At 28.2% G+C, this 23,816-nt stretch overlaps 1 protein-coding gene across 1 annotated transcript in view; it reads left to right on the top strand.

The window, feature by feature from the left end:
* Positions 1-223: 223 nt before the first annotated feature.
* The window catches only part of LOC136076743 (NACHT, LRR and PYD domains-containing protein 3-like), a 70,105-nt gene continuing 46,512 nt past the window's right edge, over positions 224-23,816 (top strand). The window contains exon 1 of the mRNA XM_065790145.1: positions 224-433. The gene's annotated coding sequence lies outside the window, so the exon portion shown is untranslated. The remainder of the gene's footprint in view (positions 434-23,816) is intronic.

Genomic DNA, 23,816 nt, shown 5'->3' with positions numbered 1-23,816 from the left:
TAAGTAATTGGTCAGCTCTACGTGAATAAAATTTTAAAGATTTTCAAAAGTTTTTGTTTACGTAAAGCTGAGCATTTACTTAGTATATTGCTTAACATAAAATATGAGCAAACTAAAAATATGAGCAAAACTCCGAAAGTTTTTAATCACGTAAAGCTGACTAACTACTGAGTAAAAGCAATTGCTGATATTTATTCACCCGGCCTATTATTACTTTCTTTATCTGCGTTTTATTAAAAGTTCTAAATCTTACTTAAAAGTGTGTAAATAAAATGGGTGTGTGTTTGTTTGGAAGTCTACTGTGATTTAAAATACTATTGTAATTTTAAACAAAGTATTATGGACTTTCAGCCTTTGTTAAAAATTCATCTTTTGCATTTGCTATGAAAGGGAGGTTGAATTAAACAAGATGCTTGTTTTTTAATATTAAAAGGTATATATTAAAACTTTGGATAGTTGTAAGTTTTTTATATTATTACACATATATATAATTTGTGTTCAAATTATTAGGAGCAATATGTTAAATAATTTAAATTTAATTACCTATTGCCGGAGTCTTGGCCTTGAAACTGTTGGCCTTGTCCTTGGTCTTGGCCTTGAACGTTTTAATCTTGGCATTCTAACTTTTTAAAGTCAGAACTTTCGTTTGTGTTTGAATTTTAAAAATTTTAATACGGTTGACTTTGTTTACAAGTGTTATTTTTTCTTTACTTGAAAACTTTAGAACTTTATTCTGTGTTTTATGTAATGTTTAAATCGCCATTTTTGACTTGCCATTTTTGACTAGCCATTTTAAAACTATAATCAAAGACTTGATTTTTTTATATGGAATTTATTACGTCTATAGGCTAAGTCACATGATTTTATAAAATTTTTTATTAAAACATTTCAAAATTAAAAATAGATTTAAACATGTGATTTTTTTTCTTAAAATTAAAAACAAAATTTAAAAGGTTTTTTGAATTAAAATGGTTTTTATTTGAATATTAATTCATTATAAAGTATTTTTTACTTATTTATATTGTTTTTATTCAACTTATTTAAATCTTTTTATAAAAGCAATTATAAAATTGCAAGTAATGTGTTTTTAATGGAGTTTTTGAAATAATTTTACATATAAAATCCAATTTTGAATGCGTAAGCAATAGTTCAATTATCCTTTTTTCATAGTTTGGTCACTTAACCATAAAAGATTTGCTCAAGAGCAACAACAGAAGTAGCCATTCCAGAGAATTTTTTTGTCAATATATTTGTGTATAATTAACATAGCTGTATAGGGCTTAAAAAGACTTTAAAAATGAGGGGTCTTTCAACTGTAGAAGTTAATTGGATCCAAAGTTATTGGATTTTTTGTGCTGGAAAAACTGATGATTTTTTGACAAAACGCCTTGACCTAAACTATTAAAAGTTTGTCATGCAATTTGTCATTAAAATTTTGTCAAACATTTTGTTATTTCACCAAAATAACATAAAAAAACATCAAAAATCAAGCGCTAAAATCAAAACAACAAATACGCAAAGAAATAAAAACATGATATACATAATATTTAAACAAAATTTCTAAGTACCATTTCTTCTAGAAAACGCAAATAAATACTTGATTTGAATAGAGAAAAGGCTATACTTGCTTTTTAAACATTTTAAACATTGTACTTCCTATATATGGTTGGAAAGAAGTTGAGTCAAACTAGTTGATGCAAAAAACCTTAAGGTTCTAACTTATTATAAAAAAAGATATAAGTGAGTAAAATTCATTAAAGTTATGTGTTTTTTGTCAAAAATCCAAAGTTTTTTGTTGCGCTCTGGAATTGCTACCAGAAGACATCTAATAAGAATAGTTTTACACCTTAGTTTCAAAAGCCTTTTATCAAAAAAAATATACATATATATATATTTGCAGAGCATAGAAAAAAAAAAATGTTTTCTAAACAAAATAGTTTTAACAAACTATCGTGAACAAATCAATCATTAGAATTTAATTAAAAAGAGTTTCTGTTAAAAAAACTGTACTCAATGAAGCAACATTCAAAAATTAGAAATATATATTTTAAAAATATTTCTGTTGCTGCAATGTCAAATCCTGTCAAATGTATCTTTTGACAGGATTTGACATTGCAGGATCGATAATGACCTTGCCTTGACCTTGTTCTTGGCTTTGTTATTTATGATCTTATTAACAACTCTGCTTATTGCCAATATAATTTTTTTATTATTATTAACTAAATTTAATATTATTATCAACTGAAGTTATTTTTATTTTTAATAATTTATATGCTTAAAATAATATATACTGTTATAGTATATATATATATATATATATATATATATATATATATATATATATATATATATATATATATATATATATATATATATATATATATATATATATATATATATATATATATATATATATATATATATATATGTTTATATATATATATATATTTATATATATATATATATATATATATATATATATATATATATATATAAACATATATATATATATATATATATATATATATATATATATATGTTTATATATATATATATATATATATATATATATATATATATATATATATATATATATATATATATATATATATATATATCATGTCTATCAGAAAATTCTGTTCGTTTCTGGAACAAACTAAAGTATAACATTTTAATTCTACTCTAATCCTATTTTTCAAATATGGTCCAAAATAGTTTGCTTAGCAGATTAAGTGTTAATCTAACTTAGCAAAAAACTTTGTTTGAGTTAATTTGCTACCTCTTTATAAATATATTACCTGATAAAACGCGCAGGGCATCCAATAAATAAACATGTGCCAAGGTTATAAAAAAATGGATAGAACTTTCGGGATGTTTTTCATTTAAGTAATTTTAATTCACACAACATACAATAATTAATAATAAAAAAATCCCCCAAAAAACTTTTTCTATTACATTTGAAAACAAAATATGCAATATTAGATTTTTATATCAAATATTGTATTGAATATTAAAATATAACACGATTAGGCATATAAATATTTATTTTACAAATTAGAGAACGGTTTTTGAATCTCTGATCCAACTTATTATAAAAAAAATGAAATATTTAAATTATGATCGAGGGAAGCATACATAATATAAAATATTAACTTAACTTATTTTTAATTTTACATGTCTCTAAATGACTATGACAGAATTTTTTAATTCATAATTGCTATACTATTTTTCAGAAGTGATAATTCTTAGAATGCTATCAAGAATAGGAAAAAAGTTGAAGAACATCTTAAGAAAATTTTTATTTACTTAACTACTTTAGTTATGAATTTTTCTTGTCTTCTTATTCTAAAATTCTGCAATTACTATATCTCATTCTAATGTTTGTGCTTTCTATTGTTTGTGCTGAAAGATCTTTCTGCAGTAGCAACTGTCACAGATATTGTCATCAATGGCAATATTGATGTGTTTACATCTGGATATTGCACTCCATAAAACTGTATTTGATGAGCAGTATTTTGGCTAAATCCTTTATTACAGTTGTTTCCATGATATCATTATTAATAAAAATTTTTGTTTAACTTAATTGGGATAGAAAATTTTTTTTTGAATTCTGTTGTAATAATTTATCTAATTTAATAATCTCCTGACAATTTTATTAAGATCTGAGATTGCATAAAATTAAAAAAAGTTTTTGTTTACTGCAAATAAAAATCACATCTAATTTAAATACTAATTTAAATTATAATTAATTAATTATAATTAAATAATTATAAATAATTAATTTAAATCCTAATTTGATCTAAAATCTTTTAACTTAAATTTCAGATAACCTAAAAATGGACACTTCCTTTCAATTTTAAGACCTTTTTTTAAGTTTTGAAGCACAAATTCTTTGAGTTTCTTAACATTCTTAAATATGTGATGCAGAATTACGCAAATAAAATATGAATTCAAAGTTTGTAATTTGTCTCTTAATTTCTGAGCTTCAATTTGTTCTTTTCTTTTTAAAGTTTATAAAGAAATTTCTTTTAAAGTTTTAACTATATCTAAACAAGCTTTATAGTTGAAAAAGAATTAAAATAATCTTAAGATTTGTAAATCTTTGCAGGCATGATTAGCATGGATCCTGATAATGCCTACCTAGCTTACCCAAGAATGTCACTTATATGGAAAGATAGCGTACACATCAAGGTACCCTGTGATGCAAATTTTGAAATCTTTCAAATTTGTCCGCGGAAAAATATTTAATTTGAATGTTTAAATTGAGTAAAATTTTGACTTCATAGTGCGCCATTAAAAACACTTGTAGAATATGAACCACTCTATAGAATTCGATAAAATTTGGTGCAAATGTAGCCTATAGCCACACCAAATTCTTGACAAAATTTCAGTCTAATTGGTTTACTGGTTTATATTTATGGCAGTTTTAATTTAAATTTTGTCAGTTTTTTGCAACTTATACCTCAAAGCGTTACCGATTACTTTGATATTCGGTCACTATTTTTAAAATAATGGTTACATGAGTGTTCTACTATGTAATACCAACAATTTTTATTATAAATATTTTATTGGTACATGTACCATTTTCATTTTATGAAGCAAAATATTGATTTGCTACTTAAAGCATGGTTTGAATCTGTCGACACGGCTTTCAAAGTGTGTTTTTGTGTGTGGTTGCAACTCCTCTATTTCTAAATAAAAAACAACATTTCTAAAAAAAGTGCCTACATTTCTCAAACAAAAGGTCTTCAAAAAAAAAGTGGGTAGGCCATGGTTCCCTGGCCATGAATGCATAGCGTGAACATATCAACATTTCCTAAGGTATAAATTTTAAGACTGATTACATTTTAAGACTTGATTTTTGATTTTCTCTACAAAATATTTAATTATAAATAGCTCAATGTACTCTTTTTACATAAATACTCTATAATACTATTTTTAAAGATGGTGAAAATGTTCATTATAGGCCGTATGCTATGAATTTCAGCTGCCCAATCTCTAATAATTCAAATTATTTTAGCAGTTCTTTAAAGATGCTTACTGTTTAGATCAATTATGCAGAGCAACAATCTTTCTTTGTACTCTGGATGATTATTGTTTTGCTTATACCTCGACCAATGTTGATAAAAATCTTGATAAGTTTCAACAGTTTGTTCACTATAGGGCCCCAAGGGGGATCCTTTGTGACTGATTATATCCTTGATGTGGTAGAAAACAGTGTGAATTTTAGGTGTTACGCTTGCAAGAGTTATCATTAAGTAACACCTTTTGAATTTTTCAATTTTTTCAGCGAAATCCGGGTGAAGGATGTATCCAAAGCAAGCCTTCACAACTAAATTGAAGCTTTTGAATACTTCAATTATGCACAAAATGTTGGGAGCCATGTTTGTACCAGCAAGTTGCTGCAGCATCTCCACATTTTCAAGAAGTTTCCTGCATTTATTTCCCTCAAACTGGCCCCCATGATATGGACCCAGTTGAATGTGGAGGGCGGCTTGCCACTTAACAGCTTCTATCCAAGCAGTTTTAATAATCTTGAAAAGATTGTTGACAACTCCTAAGAGGAGATGCAATTCCATCCGTGGGATGATTTCCAAAATCAGAACATTGACAGGCCTGGGCATGATTGGTTTTCGAATGACATTGCTGAACAGCTTTGCATTAGCAACAACCTCGCCAGATTGCTGAAAAGACTCGAGGCTTGAATTGATTGAGCCCAGTATTCGCAAGTTTCCAGATTTGGAAAGACACTTGGATTTGACATCACACTAAGTGCAAGGGTGCATACTTGAATGGGTTTGAAGACCATAAATTATATTTGCAACTTTCATATCACAACCCAAAATTAGTTTAACTCCATTTGCATTAATCAGTGACCAGATTTATTTAATATTAGAGTGTGTTTCTGACAAGAATTTGTCTCTTGACTCCAGTGTCTTTACCAGTCCTTTGAGTGAGAGGTTGTTTTTGTCGGGGTAATCTGGTTTTATCTCGTAACGTAGTATCGACAATGCTTAGGCAAAACTTGAGAAAACCTTTGCCACCATGAATTCCGAGCTTAACAAAATAGCCACCAGAAATTTAGCGAGACTGAATAACATGATTCACACAATTGGATAAGTCATTGCAGTGAGCAACAACCCGAACTATACCAGAATCTCCTTTTCCGTCCGTGATTTTTAATTCATGCAGGTGAAGAAATCGCTCAAGTGTTTACCTGCTCTTAGAAAATTCATGTAGAAATCTGGTTCTACCATCTTGCTGCTTGATGTTTGGTTTACAGTTTTAACAAGTTTCTTTAATCCATTATTTGATAAGCCCACATTTAATTGTACATTTACAAGGGCTAAAGTGGTCAATTTTGGAGCTCTTGATGGTGGCTGAGCACTTCTTTAACCTAAAACCAAAACATGCATATTTTATAGTTACAATAAACTTTGTTTAGTAAGGTTGTGTAAAACCTTTAAATTATTAGTTTTTAAAAAAATTAGACACTTTCAAAGAAATTAGAAACTTGTCAATAATATACTTCCTGAAATCTATCTAGTGTTATTTCAAGACTTTATACATGTGTAAAAATTATTTAAGTATAAATATTTACAGGGGGTAACTGTAAGTGGAGGCTTGGTGGATGCTTTAGCAAGTAGAATGGTGCCTTCCGGAGATAATACTTTAATTGAAATAACTCAAGATGCGATTTGTTTGGCTGCTTTGGCATCTTTTGCTGCTAAAGATTGAAGGTTTTCCCTGAACATTATTTGAGAGCATTGGTGAGGCAAACCTTTTCCTAAAGGACTGAGGCATGTGCTACAACGCAAATTTGGTTTTTTCTCAAGTGGTTTGCTCTACAAGTGGATGTTTTTCTTGCAGCTTTGAACGACCAATTTGGCATATTAGACAACAACACATTGTGCTTCTTGTTTAAGGTCTCACTTGTATTGACTTAAAATCAAACAAAGGAGGGAGTTCAACTTCTTTCTCCTCTTGTTTTCTGCGCAAAGTAGTTCTACACGATTCACAGAATCCTTTTGGTACCCGAATATCACTGATATTGATCTTTGTCTTGTACAGTTGGCATATTCGATCTGCTTGGAAAGTAGTAAGCTGTCTTAAACATTTTTTCAGACAGTGCAAACACATAAACTTTCGATTTTCATCATGAATATTTGCTTGATTTGGCATAGTGGCAATTCATTAAATCAAACTCTGCCATTTAAAAAATTTAACCTAAATTTATCTTTGATAACAATCCACTTAACATAGTAACACATATTATTAATTAAAAACTATTAAAATCAAAGAAATATTTACTTGATTTATTCAAGGAAATATTAAATTATGAGGAAATAATTTTTAAATAGTTCTTTCCTTGGTAAGGAAATTACATTAATGATAATTATCACACTTATTATATTAATAATACTTGTCACACCTAATGTCAATTTAGATGAGATTTTTTTTTGCATATTGGCAGTAGTTTATACCTTAGAAAATGTTGATATATTCACGCTATGTATCATGGGCAGGAGGCCAGGGGGCCATGGCCTACCTACTTTTTTTTTGAGGACTTTTTGTTTGAGAAATGTAGGCTCTTTTTTTAGAAATGTTTTTTATTTAGAAATAGAGGAGTTGTTCCCCCCCCCCCCTAAACACTTTGAATGCCGTGTCATCAGATTCAAACGACACTTTAAGTAGCAAATCAATATTTTGGTCTATAAAATGAAAATGGTACATGTACCAATAAAATATTTATAATAAAAATTGTTGGTATTACATAGTAGAACACTCATGTAATCATTATTTTGAAAATAGTGACCAAATATCAAAGCAATTGGTAACGCTTTCGACCAAATGTCAAACGCAATCGGTAAGTAGCAAAAAACTGACAAAATTTAAACTAAAACTGCCATAAATCCTAAACCAGTCAACTAATTAGACTGAAATTTTGTCAAGAGTTTGGTGTGGCTATAGGCTACTTTTGCCCCAATTTTTATCAAATTATATAGAGTGGTTCATATTCTATGTTCATTCGAACATTCAAATAAATTTTTTTTCCGCAGACAAAATTAAAACATTTCAAAATTTGCATCACAGGGTACCTTGATGTGTACGCTCTCTTTCCGTATAAGTGGCGTTCTTGGGTCAGCTAGGTAGGCATTTTCAGGATCCGTGCTAACTGTGCAGGGCCCCTCTGAGCTTTATGACCTTGCAGGTTTGCGCTTTCTCTAGTTATGCTATTATACTATGAGGTTCTTTTCTTTCCTAATTGGTAAATATTCAGAAGGGAAAAAAGTTAAAGGTTATCGCAGAAATTAATGAAATAATAAATTTTGTTGTTTTAGCATCTTAATGTAACTGTAAACCAAATATCATCTACTATATATATAAAGGGATATGTGTGTGTGTTTGTTTGTTCTCTATAGAAATCCAAACCGCCGAACCGATCTCGATGAAATTTAGCATGGGGGTAGTCCTCGAGGGGGAGAAGGTTCTTAGCTGGGTTTTGACCCCGTACCCCGATCCCCGGGGTCAAGGGGGCCCTTTTTTGGGCCCATTTTTGTGTACAGATATCAGGTAAGCCAGTTTAAATATTGGCCCGTGCAACGCCGGGTAACTCCAGCTAGTAACTTATAAATAACAAATTAAAATTTCAGTGCAAGCTTAAGTTTTGAAACTTAATAGAACTTTTTTTACTTAAATTTAATTTAGTTCATAAAACATCTTGAAATTTATTTACATGTCTTTAATTTTCGCTATTAACGAAAGTTTAAATGATTGCAGAATTTTTATCAAGTATGTTTGGTTTTTGTTTAACAAAAAAAAACTGTAAAATGATATCGAATTAATTTTTATTATTTATTAAAGAAAAAGTAATTAGCTTTAAAATGAATATGAATATATTATAAAAATTTTAATATTTAGTAAAAATAACAAATTACAAAAAATCATAGGAAAAATAAGTAGCACAAAAGTTTAAACCAAAAAGCAACAAAAAGCGAATTGAACAAAAAATGAAAAAAAAAAGCAAAATTAATATTTTAAGTGTCTTCCTTTGTTTTAGCAACAGGGATGCGAAGTTCCAAAAAGGACTCCGGATTTGAAAGTCACAAAAAAATTATTTTATCCTAGTTTTTGGTGTCCAGGAGCTCTAAAAATATAAATAAATTTATGGACTATTATTTGGAAAAAAATTAAGACTTTTAGGTTAGAGGGACAATTATTTTTTGAACCTGGAGTCCTTTGGTATAATGGCGGCAATGACTCTGCCATTATATCTAAGGACTCCAAATGCCAACCGAATCTCCACCACTTTATAATGAGCATTTTGTGTAAATTTAAAGTTATATTTAAATTTTTGTGTTATGTGTTATTCAAAGTTTTTTTTTTAAACTTACTAATTAAAGCACAAAATGATTAAAAATTACTATATTTAAAAGACTAAGTTGTTTTTTTAAATATTTATACAATTTAAAAGTATTGTACTTTTTCTTTTCAATAATTTAATTTCACTTTTCAATAACGTAAATAAAATTTACTTTCTAGGGCTAGGTTTCCTTTTAAAGACCTCGCATATACAAGCTAGACAAAAAACTTACCTGTAATGACTTGTAAATGAAAAGAAAAATACTACACTTTATTTTGGCTTATTTTAGCACTTTTTTTCAAAGTTGAGGGCGTTTTAGTTTTTCACTAATATGATGCAAGTTAAATAATACCACTTCTTAAAGAGGAACTATCAGTACAGACTTAAACATTACAATATCACCACTGACTTACCCATTACACCTATACACCCATATGCATATACAGCCTGTTACATCGCTTTGCATGCTTTTTGTTTTTTTATAGATAAATCTTTTTTTGAACTCAACCTTATTAAAAGAGTATTTCTTCTTTAATAGATAGACTGTGGTATGCTGTATATATGTGGCGTAATCATGTGTCTTTGAGTTTTGTTATATATATTCTTAACTAGTGGCTTTTGACAATCTGTTTTTTGATGTATGTTTTATTGTGTTTTTGTTATGGTCTCATATGTCAGAGTGTAGAGAAAACTTCATTTTTAGTTTGATTTAGTTATGATCACTGATCTCTATAATAACTTTATTATAGAGATCATTATCTAGGCCTCGGCAGAAGTAAATGAGTGTAAGAGCGGAGAAAAGCTCTCCTAAAACCAACATGGCCAGCCATGCGGGCTGCTTTTCTAAACTGCTTTTTACAAGAGCTTTAGGTTTTTGCTCAAGCTATCTGTTTATTTATATAAAAATTGCTTATTAAATACAAAATTTTGTTTTATACTTGTTACTAGGATATGTTTGTAACGTTAATGTTACAATAATATACACATAACAAAGTCATTCATTGCGCCGTGAAAAAATTCATTAGACGTAAAATTTTGTTAACTTTGCAAAATTCGTGCCTGTTTATTATCCAATATATTAAATTTTTTTGACTTTGCATTTTTCATTTTAGTTACAATAATAATTAAACTTTTTAGAGAAAAAAAAATACTTTTGCGAGAGCTGTAACTTGCTCCCGTAAAAATTATTATGTTACCTTATATCTAATTTAAAAAGATAATGGAATCACAAAGGAAAAATGAATGAAAATTGAAAGCAATATAATTAGATCTGGCAAATTGCATAACAAAAATATTGATTAAAAAAAAAACACATATGGCTTTTTTAAATGAAATTTATTACAAGTTTTAAAAAATTAGATTAATCTTCATCAACAATAAAACCTTTTAAACTATTTTTATTGATCACACCAAGTGCTTTTAATGTTGGATTCTGTTTGTAGTTTACTGTACATAAAACATAGAAAGTTTCTGTGCTGTTCTTAGATATGTTAAAGCGTTAGGTATTGTTGGTCTAGATAAATTTGATAACGAAGTTTGAGAGTCAATCATCAATAGATTATGAAACAGTACAGAACATTGCTCTTTTTTTGAGGTTATTTTTAGAAATTATTTTTTCTTCAGAGTATTTTAAACTATATTTCCAGCAGGTTCACATGAAATAGAAACTGATGACAGCCACATCTATTTTTATAATTTAGCTTTTTTCCGAAAAATTTTAAACCTTCAAAAAATGAGGGGGTTCTAAACTTTATTTAATCGTATCTTTTGAATGCCAAAATATACTTGGATAAAATTTGAAACCTAAGTATAATTTATAATTTTAGTCAAGATAAAGAATTTTTCTTAAAAAAAAATTATTTTTTCTCAATCAAGGGGGTATAGTAAGGATTTTTCATGATTAATCATGATTGTTTTGATGATCTATTTATTAATATATTTTTTTAATTCTGATTCACTTCCAACAAGGCTGCAAGCAACCACTATTAAGTTGGGAGTTACTAGAAAAAAAGAATACAGTTATAGAGCAAGGAAAGTAGACAAAAGACTCAAAAAGTTGGAGGTTGTATGAGTCAGGAAAACATGAAGATGGGAGAGAGTTCCAAAATGTTAAAGTGCAGGGGAAAAAACTAGAAAAATTGAAGTTTTTAGAGCATGCAAACAGATGCAGTAAAAGAATGAGACTTTGCTGAATGACGAGTCAAGCATGAGTTTTGGTTGATGGAACCACAATAGTATTTGTAGAAAAGAGAAAGAGGCAACTTTATGATAATGGGAGAAAGTCTCAAGCTTGGCAGATAAAGGAGGTCCAGTTACGTTTACAATGAGTTTTGGACCTTTTTTAATAAAGAAAGAACATCTTTATAAGAACCAGCCCAGATATTAGAACAATATTCCATACAGGGGCGAATAAGAAATTTGTAGAAGTAGAGAATAGAATCAGGAGTAGGAAAATGCAAGCACAATAAATAGAAACAACCTTAGCTGATGCTAATTTAGCAATTGATTGTATATATGGTTTCTATAAGAGGTCAGTAATGAATGATAATCCTAGAAGAAGTAAAGAAGAAGACTCAGTGAGAGGCCATTCATCAATATCAGACTTTTGGCCAAGACAGGATTATATAGTTGTGTCATCAGCAAATAGAGCCACTTTAGATGTTATGTTGTCAGGAAGATTATTAATGTAGATAAGAAACAAAACAAGACCAAGCATAGACCCTTGAGGTACCCCAGAAGTTACTGGAAATGAAGAAGAGTGTTGGCCTTTGAAGATCACTTTATTAAGATAATTATAAATAATTTAATCTCAAAAGCTTTTCTAAATACACCATAAAAAGCAAGCTTATGGAAAAGACCAGCATGCCAAACTTTGTCAAGAGCTTTAGATATGTCAAAAGCAATAGCCCTAGCCTCTCCATCTCCATCTAATGCACAATAAAAACTTTCAATTACAGCAGTTAGCAAGTCAGCCTTAGAGCAAGAGGATCGAAAATCATATTGATTGTCTGACAGTAAGTTATTTGGACTCAAGATAGTATGGTAGAAATTTGTTAATCAAAGACTCAAAGATCTTGCTAATAAAAGATAAAAGATTGATTGAGTGTTAGTTAGAAGGATCAGACTGTCCTCCTGAGTTTTTCATTTTCCAGCAACAGGAAGCAGGCACACAAGATTCAGTCAAGCACTCTTTAAATAGTTTAGAGAGAATTGAAGAGAGTTCTAAAGAACACTTGTTAGACTATGACAGGAATGTTGTCTTAACCACAAGCAGTGGAAGAGTTCAATTGAGAAATGATTTTAGCAACATAAGCTGGAGTGATTTGAATGTCTAACAATGGGTTACCCTGTTTAATTGGAATGGAAGGAAGAGTATGGTCATAAAATTCAAGAGTCGAATTGGAAGAAAATAAATGATGGTTAAATAGGAGGTGCATTTATCAGTAAAAAGAGAAAAGGCATCAGCCTAAAGACTGTCACAAAGAAAATTACAAAAAGAATCCCAGTCATCTTAAGGGTAGCAGTAATTCTGATAATAGGGTGAGTCCGAAGAAGTAAGATCATTGCATGATTGGAACGACCAGAGATACTGAACACAAGTTAGGGTTATAGAGAAGACACAAATCAAAGAGTAAAAGTAAATATCCTTACAGATGATTAGTTCTTAATATACCTTAAAGGTAATATGCTTTATAGGTGATTGTTCTCTGTATACTTAAGAATAAAAAGCATATCCTCCTGTTGCGAGTTTTATATTTTTAATACCACCAGGAACAGATATTTTTTTATATTCAAGAAACAACTTTGTCAAAGATATTTAAATTCATTGATGTTATTAAGGCAAGGAACTTTTAAGCAGTATTTTTTTTTTTTTTTTGCAAGAATGACATATACCAGAACCAACAATTCGACAGCATTCTAAGCAAAATTAATTTTTTGTTTAACAGAATCTTCTTAGATTCAGGTAAATTTAGATTAAGTGTGTGACTACTTTAGAACACTGCCTTAGCCAGCAAATAGCACAATAGAATTTGTCATTTTTTAAAATTCTTTTTACCTTTTTAACTTAATTACAACAATTTATCCAGGAAGTTTTCCCTGCTTGACTTATAGCTTTATCTAGAGATGCAAGAAAACGTGTTTTTTTCACCCAATAAGGTGTTTTTTTTGGGGTGAATAAAGTTTTAGATCCTTTTAGTGTTTTTGTTTACTTTTAACTTTTTTTAAATGTTTTCAACATATCTAAAATGTTTCTATTTAGTTTTGTTTGAGTATTTTATATTCTATATTAGATTATATTTAAAATGATGTTTTTTTTATTAAAGTGTGAACAGAGTTCACAAAAGAGTTAAATTACTGATTTTTTTTATTGCTAAAATGTTTAACAAATTATTTGTTCTTTTCATAATTTGAATTCAAAAGTTGATAAAAATAATTTTAAGTTTTTTATTTAAAACTTATCTACAGAAGAATCTTGTTCAGATGACTCTTCATCTAAAACATTTATTGATTTATGAGATTTATGAAATATTTATTGGTTTTTCAGGCAAAATTGGTTGTTGTGTTGCGCACATATTCATACCTTCAAACTTTAAATTTTGCGATACAAACACTAATTTTGCAGCTCTTTCATTTCTTAATCTGTTTCTTTTGGCACTGTGAATATTTGCATAACTAAAACTTCTTTTGCGAGCAGCACTTGTAGCAGGAAGCTGAAGAATTTTTGCTGCTACTTTTGATAGTTCAGTTGATGAATATAATCCCTTCCACCAGTTTTGACCAAACATTAGGTCAATAGCTGTCCATATAAAAGTTTTTATAAAACTCCTTTACATTTGTAATTTGCTAAATCAGCCATCAAAATGTCTATGTATTAGGTGAGTTTTACTGCAATTGAATTTATTCAGACAATTACTTCACATGCATCAATCTCTTAAAAAAATTTAAATATTGTGTTAATGGTTTTACTTAGTTTAATAAAAAAAGTTACTAATAATTTAATCTTTTGTTTCCCATTTAAATACCTTCTTTGATATTTGGGCTCAAGTAGATTAGCAGCCATATAAATTTTTCAATAAGCAAAATTGTTTTCTTTTAGCAAATAGATCTTTTGTTTTTACTTCCTCTTTTTTTGTTAAAGGACTGCCTTCTATGTTTTGATTAATATTATTTTCTAAATAATTAAAGATTTTAATATAGACAACAACATTGGGCTGTCAGCCTCTATTCTGATTGCATTAGCTATTGGTGCTAGCAGCTTTAAATATCCTTGAACCTTTTCCCAAAAAATATCTGACAACAAGCTATTTTGTTTTAGAATTCAATACACATTGTTCAGAGATGGCCATTTTATTAATAGTTTATTAATAGCTTCCATGCCCTTACATGTTTTGCTGCATTATTTGTTACTAATGTTAAGACTTTTTTAGGATTAATTTCTTCTAATACCCTTACAAACCGTTCAGTTATAAAATTAGAAAAAGTTTTGAATGTGAAGTTAAGAGTTGGGAGAGAGTTAAAAACAATTTAAAAAAAAAAATGTATTTATCAGATATTCTTAAAAAATAAAATATACATTTATGCAAGTTTTATAAGGCAGTGATATCCATAAAATAGGCAATGATGAAGCCAATTTCAACACAAAATTGATAACTGCTTCATCTCTGCAAAATGTAAATTTATTAATTATTTGCATAAATAATACATTAGTATTTTCGTTTAAATTTGTTAAATACTCACCTATTATTACTCCATCACACGTAAGTCCTACAGAATCTGCTATGGCAATTAATTCTTTAACATTGCTTGATATTTTATTGAATTCTCAATCCAAAAGTGTGTTTGACACTTCAAACCTTGAGGAAAGCTGATAAGCTGGGTGTGAGTTATTTAAAAAGGTTTCCTAGTATTTATTATCAACTAAACGCATGGGTGACCCACTTGCGTAAATAGTTCTAGATAGATGTGCATCATATGATATTATTATTCTAAGATTTAAAAACTACTATGCAAAAAAAATGTTGATACCTTTTCACATTTCATGCTATCAAACATTGAACAGGATTTACCACTTTTAGAAATTGGTTCTGAATGTTTTAAAGGGTCTGAAATAATGTTTGTGATATTTGTACTATTACAATACTTACTTGAAAAAAAGTTTTTAAATTTGCATGTTGCTTTACTTTGTGTTGTTTCTGTCATGATTTTTTTTGACATAACATCATTTAAAATGACATGTGTCATTTAAAAATTTATATTTGACTTCAACTGGAGGTTTTCTATATTTCTTAATATGCCTGCCCTTTTTTTTACCCATCACTTTTTGACATAACGTCATTGCAAAAAGAACATTAAGCTCCTTCCATTTTGCTTGCCAGGTTTACTGGTTTAAATAAAATGCTCACATGTTTTCCTTCTTCCCCCAGTGTGTGTGTAGCCGTGTGGCCACAGACTATTCTATTACTATTACTCATTATCATGTTTTAATCAAACAACTAAATGATGTGAATAATTTGATAAGAAATCTGCTAAATTAATGCTTACAATACCTTATAATGGCTATATTCTAATATAATTTGATAATTCAGTTCTATTATTAAAAAAACTCATTATATTAATTGCATTACTCAAATTTACTATAATTTATGATAAACTAGTACATTAAAGTTTTCAAAACAACAATATCATCATTAATATTTTTATGTTTCAAAACATATACCATAAAAGTATAATATTAAAAAATAAAAATACTTCAACACAGTTATACAATATTATTTATAACATGATTGAAAAAACTGTTTCCACTTTCTAATATTAAATGTAGACAAATTTAATTTATTTGCAATTGCAGAAATAAAATTAAAAAACAAAAAGCATAGTATAAGATAGCAAAATTAAAAAAAAAACAAGAAAACTATGCAAAACTTATACAATACTTATAAATTTTGCAATGCAGTGTTATTTCATTTATAAATTAAAAAACTTCATTTATAAATTAAAAATTTCTCATTTATTCTGCAAGTTACAGAAACTAGTTTTTATTCATTCTGTTAAAACATTTGTTTTAACAGAATGAAATCCATCTCCTTTTTGCAGACTTCATTTGAACCGACTTGTTTTTGTTTTTCTGTATTACAATATTTTAATTTTTTAAATCAATATTTTAACAGATTTTTTAATTTAATTAAATTATTAGGCAACTGATCATACAAATTTACTAAATTAAAACTTTGTTTCAGCAGTAAGCAAACTAATAAAGCATTGACCAAAGCAATCAAAAGAAGTTCTTATTTTTACTTGTTTTTGTCATTGCTTTATTAGTTTGCTTACTGTTGAAACATGGTTTTAATTTAGTAAAAGAGAAATTTTATTACTCCTATTCCTTTATATTTTTCCTAAGTGAAAGTGTGCACACACACACACACACACAAATTATTCATTTTTACCTAATCTAAACAACTTAGTAAATTAAAAAACAAAAAACCAACAACAAACAAATAGTTATTTATTAAAACTACTGATAAATCAAAGTAACTTGAGCAACAATAATTCTCCCTTGAAAGCTGAGAAAGATTTATCAGCTCTAAATTTCTTGCAGATCTTGCTTCAAAGTCAGTGTGAATTTAAAAAATGTGCTTAAAAGTTCTTATGCCGAATGACATAAAATAAAAGGTAAATTTTAGTAGTAACATTTAGATTACAAGAGTTTTACCAGAGTTTCAATTTAAAAGACAATCTTTTTTTATATCTTCTCAGATTTTTATTTATTGTAATGCATTATTATTAAATCACTATGTTAAATCAAATTAGTTACGGAATTGAAATCAAGTAAAAAGTTATTTTTAAATAATGCCTGTTACCTTTTAGCCAACCCAATATAGATATATAAATGTGTAAATAAATGTATATGTATATATATAATATATATATATATATATATTATATATATATATATATATATATATATATATATATATATATATATATATATATATATATATATATATATATATATATATATAAATTATGTTAGTGTATTATACAAATAGATTACTCAATGTTCTTAAAGAACAGAGCAATAATAAATTAGTAAAAACACTTATCTAATTTTAGTTGAAATATATATATATATATATATATATATATATATATATATATATATATATATATATATATATATATATATATATATATATATATATATATATATACACACTACCAGCAATTAATTTGAGACCACAGTAATTCTATTAAAATCAATTAAATCTATCAGTTTATTTTCGTTTATGTCTTTTTCGATCTCAGTGAATAAAGAAACTACAAATTAGTTCTTGAAATATACTTTATTTAGTTTTCTTCACAAATATTTCTAAACAAATAGAAAACTTAACAAACATTAAAAAGTTAAATTACAAGATCTTTATTATTTTGAACAAGTTTCAAACTTTGCATTCATCAAAGTAACTACCACGTTTTTTCATTACTGCTTCACATATTCTTGGCATACGAAAGATTAATTTGTTTAAAGTTTCCATGGTTACAGCTTTCAAAGCCTTTTGCAGTAACTCCCATAAATGTTCCTCAGACTGCGCAGACCAGTCCATTAAAGTAAGGGTTTTTTCTTGTACTATTTGATTCAGATAAATTGTACAAAGTTTAGGTTTATGCTTTGGGTCATTATCTTGCATAAAAACAGGCTGGCGTCAAACCATCATTCGATGAGCAAATGGAATGGCATGATTCTCCAAAATTTCTCTTTATTGCTCCTTTTTCATAATTCCACGAACTCTGATCAAACCTCCTATTTTGTGACCTGCAAAACAACCCCATACCATTATTGAACCTCCTCCATGCTTAACAGCAGGCACAATGCACTGCGGAATGTAATGTTCATTCTGGTGCGGGCGTACAAATATTCTTCTCTTGTTGCCAAATAATTCAAACTTGGACTCATCGCTCCATACTACTGTTTTCCATTGACTTATTGTCCAGTTGGCATGTTTGCGAGCCCATTGTAGTTGTTTCACCTTATTTGCTTTCCTTAGCAACGGTTTTTTGGCAGCTGCATGCCCTCTAAGTCCAGCTTTCATCAAATGGTTTCTTATTGTCTGGACACAAACAAGTTTTTGAACAATTTCATTGTATTCTCTCATTATTTGTGGAGCTGTTAATTTTCTGTTTGACATAGATAATCTCGTAATACGACGATCACCATGTTCATCTATCTTTCTAGGCTGTCCAGGTCATGGTAAGTCACAATATTGACCAGTTTCCTTGAAACGCTTGATTGTATTGTGAACTCCAGTCTTTGATATTTTCATTATTTCTGCAATTTTTCTTTCTGAAGCACCTTCTTCATCAAGTAAAACAATGCGAGCTCTCTGTTCAAAGCTTAATTCTCGAACTGGAGCCATTTTAGTATGACAAAGTAGAAACTAAAAAAAAATAAACAGTTCAAATAATACAATATTTGTATGTTCATTTATATACTATATTGGATCTGCATAAAGTATCTACAAGAAGCTACCAATGAGAAAAATTATATTTTCAATATCAATTACAAGTCATTAATCAAAATTAAGCAACAGTTAAAAGTAATACTTGTATTGTCTTTTATGCTGTAAGAACTCAACACATACACTTTTGTATACTTTTGTACATAAGCAAATTTTTGGGTGCAAAAATGCCCATATCCTGTTCTATCCACTTATTTATTGTGCTCTATTTATTTTTGATCCAAAAATAAAGAAGTGCAAATATGATAATCAGATATAATTATTTTTGAAATGTAAATACCGTTTTTAACCGCTGGTCTCAAATTAATTGCCGGTAGTGTATATATATAAATATATATAGATATCGTCGTTGGCCAGGTAATATCTCACTTGTGTAAAAAGCAAAATTTTACAGGAGACTAAAAAAACTATATATTTCAATGAAATGAGGTTTTAAAAGTAAGAGTTAAAATTAAGTTTTAAAAAAAACTAACAAATTTTGTTAGTTATTTGTTTTTTACTCTTACTTTTAAAACCTCATTTCATTGAAATATATAGTTTTTTCAGTCTCCTGTAAAATTTTGCTTTTTACACAAGTGAGATATTACCTGGCCAACGACGATATATTTTTGTTTTTTTGAAAGTTTTTAAAAGAACTTGAAATTTGTAATTAAGAAACGTATGATGTAATTGAGAAGGTGAAAGTTATAATTAAGAAATGTAAGATGTAATTTAGAACATGAAAGATGTAATTAAGAAACGTAAGATGTAATTTATAATGAAAGTTGTAATTGAGAAACTTAAGATGAAATTTAGAACATGAAAGTTGAATCTAAGACATGCAAATAAGAAATCGTAACATACAAATAAGAAATCATAAGATGTAATTGAGAAGATAATCATTTAGAGGATTTGGTTGAATCTAAGACATGCAAATAAGAAATTGTAACATGCAAATAAGAAATCGTAAGATGTAATTGAGAAGATAAAAGTTGTAATTGAGAAAAGTATAAAGAATACAAAGTTCTTTGTATTTTGAATTTTGTCGTTCTAATATACTTTGTAATATAAGGCTGGAAATAATAATATAATATCAATAAAAAATAAAAAGTCATGAAAAAGGCATATTGTTTAGGCGGTAAGTGGAAAAAAAACTTTCTTTTATTTTTGTTTGTGAAAAATTGAATTAAAATTTCAGAATTTTAAAATTTAAGTTTAAACAACATTATAAATCGTTGCAATATTCAGTTAAACACCAACTATATTTGATATTTGATATACATATATATACACATATATATATATATATATATCAAATATCAGCCCTCCGAGTATTAGAGTAAGTTTTTTAATGGTTTTTATTTGGCTTTTCGTATTTAACTTTCACTTTCTTTAAATAATTTTATTTTGTTTTCTTTACAAGTGAACACCTATTAAATAATGATAGTTACACTTCTTGATTTCTGAAAGTAAAAAATCCCAGCCTTGCAAGATGCAAAGTTTGTTTTAAGTCATTCTCATTAGCAGACAAAGGTATAAAGGCTCTTGATGTACATGCAAAAGGAGAAAAGCACATATAGCGATTGCCTAAAGAGGGTTATATTATTTTGTTCAAAGAAACTTTGCAATCAGTATCACAGAAGCCTACCTCATCAAAGCAATGTGTCATTTCAGATATGCTTCAGAAGGAAGCAGTTTTGAAAGCAGAATTAATTTGGTGTTTAAATATTATTCAAAGCAAATACTATTTTAGATCAATTGAGAATAATTCTAGACAATTTGCTTTGATGTTTCCAGATAGCAAAATTGCCAGCAACTTTCCATGTGGTTGAACAAATTATGGCTATATTGTAGCTCATGGCCTTGCCCCTTATTCAAAAAAAGTTCTGATAAAAGATCTTAACCTGCTGGATAACTTTGTATATCTTTTTGATAAATCTTACAATAAAGTTGTAAAGAAAGGTCAAATGTACTTAAATATGCGCTATTGGAATGAAGAGAGGAATACTGTTTGTACAAGATATTATACTTCAGAGTTCATGGGAAAAGCTGCAGCCCCAGATATTTTAAATATGTTTAAATCCTGCATGACTGGTTTAAATGCTGAAAAAATGCTTCAGGTTTCTATGGACGGCCCTAATGTGATTAAACTGTTTTTGGAAATGCTCAACAAAGAACGTCATAACAATGAATTAAGTACACTCATTGATATTGCCTGTGGTTTACATACTATCAATCGATCCTTACAAACTGGTGCTAAAGCTACAGGTTGGAACTTAAAGAAGTTAACGTCTTCAATGTACCAAATATTTCATTAAAGTCCATCAAGAGCAAGTGATTATGAAAGAATAGCTGAGGCAGCAAGTTCAGATGAGATTATTTGAAGAAATTAGTGGCAGTCTAAATACATTCCTTGGTAGGTAATATTTGATCCAGATGCAATTTTATTGCTTTTTATGTAATATATTTTGTTTTATTACAAAAGTATAGAAATATTCTGAGATATTCTTTTTATATTATTTTTAAAATTTTGAGAAAAAAAAAGTTCATTCGATTAGATGTTTCTTTTAAATGACAAAAGTACAACATCTTCATTAAAAATAGATTTGTTTAATTGCGCAAACCGGCCTTCAACCAGCAAGATCGATGTTAGTTTTTCATTGAAGTATTATCTCCAGCAACTCAAGAGTAAGAGAAAGATTACTGATGTTCAAATTGACAAGTTCGAAAAGGAAATATGTGATTTATTTGTCTCAATGTGTACTCATATTATTGAGAAAAGCCCTTTGTCTTCACTGGTTGCTTGCTGTCTGGTGTGTATTTCCCCATCATTTATGGTTGAATATCATAGAAAAGTGTGATTATTTTTTTGACAAACTGTTGATGATGCTTGTTACTTTACGTTGAACATTAGAGCTTCTGTTGGTGATTTAGCTAAGAAAGAATATTCCAGATTTTGTAAAAGTGTGGTCGTTGGTAACAAGGAAGTATTTTTGACTTTTGATAAAGATAAGGATTGTTTGGACTTTTTGTGGAAATACACTGATTTAAAGACGTATGCAAATCTACAGCACATTTTCAAAATTGTCCTCATTTTATTGCATGGACAAGCTCAAGTTGAACGTGGTTTTGGCAGCTACAAAAGTCTGATCGATGACAATATGTCCCCAGACACTATAATCTCTTTACGTACAATCCAAGATTACTTCACATTTCATGGGTTCATGGCTCCTGAAGTTGAAGTAACAAAGGATTAATTAGATTACCGCAAACAAGCAAGAAAGAATTACTTTATGATCAATGTTCAAAAGCCCTGTCTGTAGAAAAGACCAAGGTTAGGAGTATTGTAATTGTAATGAAAGCAATAACAGTAACAATATGATGATATATATATATATATTTTGATGTTATATATATATATATATATATATATAGATATATATATATATATATATATACATATATATACATATATATACATATATATATATACATATATATATACATATATATATATATATATATATATATATATATATATATATATATATATATATATATATGTATATATATGCATATATATATACATATATATATATATATATATATATATATATATATATATATATATATGTATATAAATATATATATATATATATATATATGTATATAAATATATATATATAAATATGTGTATATATATATATATATATATATATATATATATATATATATATATATATATATATACACATTCATTTATAATAGTTTATCTATTTACATTTAAAATTTATTTAAAAAAGAAAGATTCTGTTTTTAATATAATTGTTTTCTCCTTAATTCTCTTTACTTTTTCCTTCAAAAAATTGTTGTTCGCGACCGAATCTCCTTAAATATTAGGAAAATATCTCCTTAAATCTCCTTAAAATCCTTAATTTTAGTCCCAGTTTTAATAATGGGAACCCTGATCGAATACATGTGGAATGCAAATAACATTTTGAACGTTTATTTTTTATTTTGGACCAGATGGCTTCCACTGGGTTTAACATGGGGCTGTAGGGTCCTAATTGTAACAACTGAGCCAGTGAATTTTCAAACTTCCTTTCTAAACGAGCTTGACATGGAGCATTGTCTGTTACAACAACCAAATCCTCTAAATGATTCCCGGATGTAACCCACTGGTTAAAGAAAGCCATGTCCACTCGTTACAAGAATCAGCTTTAAATGATCCTTTGTGAGTTTCCATCATGACGACATTTGTTGTTGATATAGCTGCAATCAAATGTATGTTTGCACCTTTTGAAGAAGGTATTTTTATTATTGCTCTTTTTCCCTGTTTGGCACGTCCTTGCGTTTTTCTATAAAAAAAGATTAAGATTTGTTTTATCCAACCAAACTAACTGATGACCATTTGTGATGTGTTGGTTAATGTTCCTAACATATTCAGCTTTTTTTTGTTTGTTTTCCTTACTATTCATTTTAGTAGGCTCATGCACTTTTTTAAATGAAAATAGTCTGCCTTCGAAGTAATTGGCAATTGTGGTTGCGCTGATCCTAATATTAAATTGTCTTAATATCCTTGTTTTAATGGCCACCAATGTTAACTGACAGTCACTTTCAATCTATGTTAGTATTTCTTCGATTTGATCATTGGTTAATTTTTTTGGTTAAAACCACCTCTTCCAATAAAATTTCTGCAAAATTTGCACCATAGCCACCCAGTCCTCGTTTCGCTCAACACATTTAATTACTCTTATATCATTTGATGAAGATAAAACATAATGTTTTCTTTTAACTTGTTCAGTTGTATGTACTTCATGTCTGCAAATTGGACAAGGTTGTTCTGGTTGTTCCAGAAGTGGTTGTGAAGAAATTTGGTTAAATAAATGCTTGAACGGATTCAATTTAATATCAGACTTTCTATTCATAGTGTATTGACAAATAACACAACTATCTTT

This window comes from Hydra vulgaris, chromosome 02 (assembly GCF_038396675.1).
Source record: "Hydra vulgaris chromosome 02, alternate assembly HydraT2T_AEP".
NCBI classification, from domain to species: domain Eukaryota; kingdom Metazoa; phylum Cnidaria; class Hydrozoa; order Anthoathecata; family Hydridae; genus Hydra; species Hydra vulgaris.
Note: the sequence above shows the minus strand (reverse complement) of the source record. Positions and strands in the feature narration are given on the sequence as shown.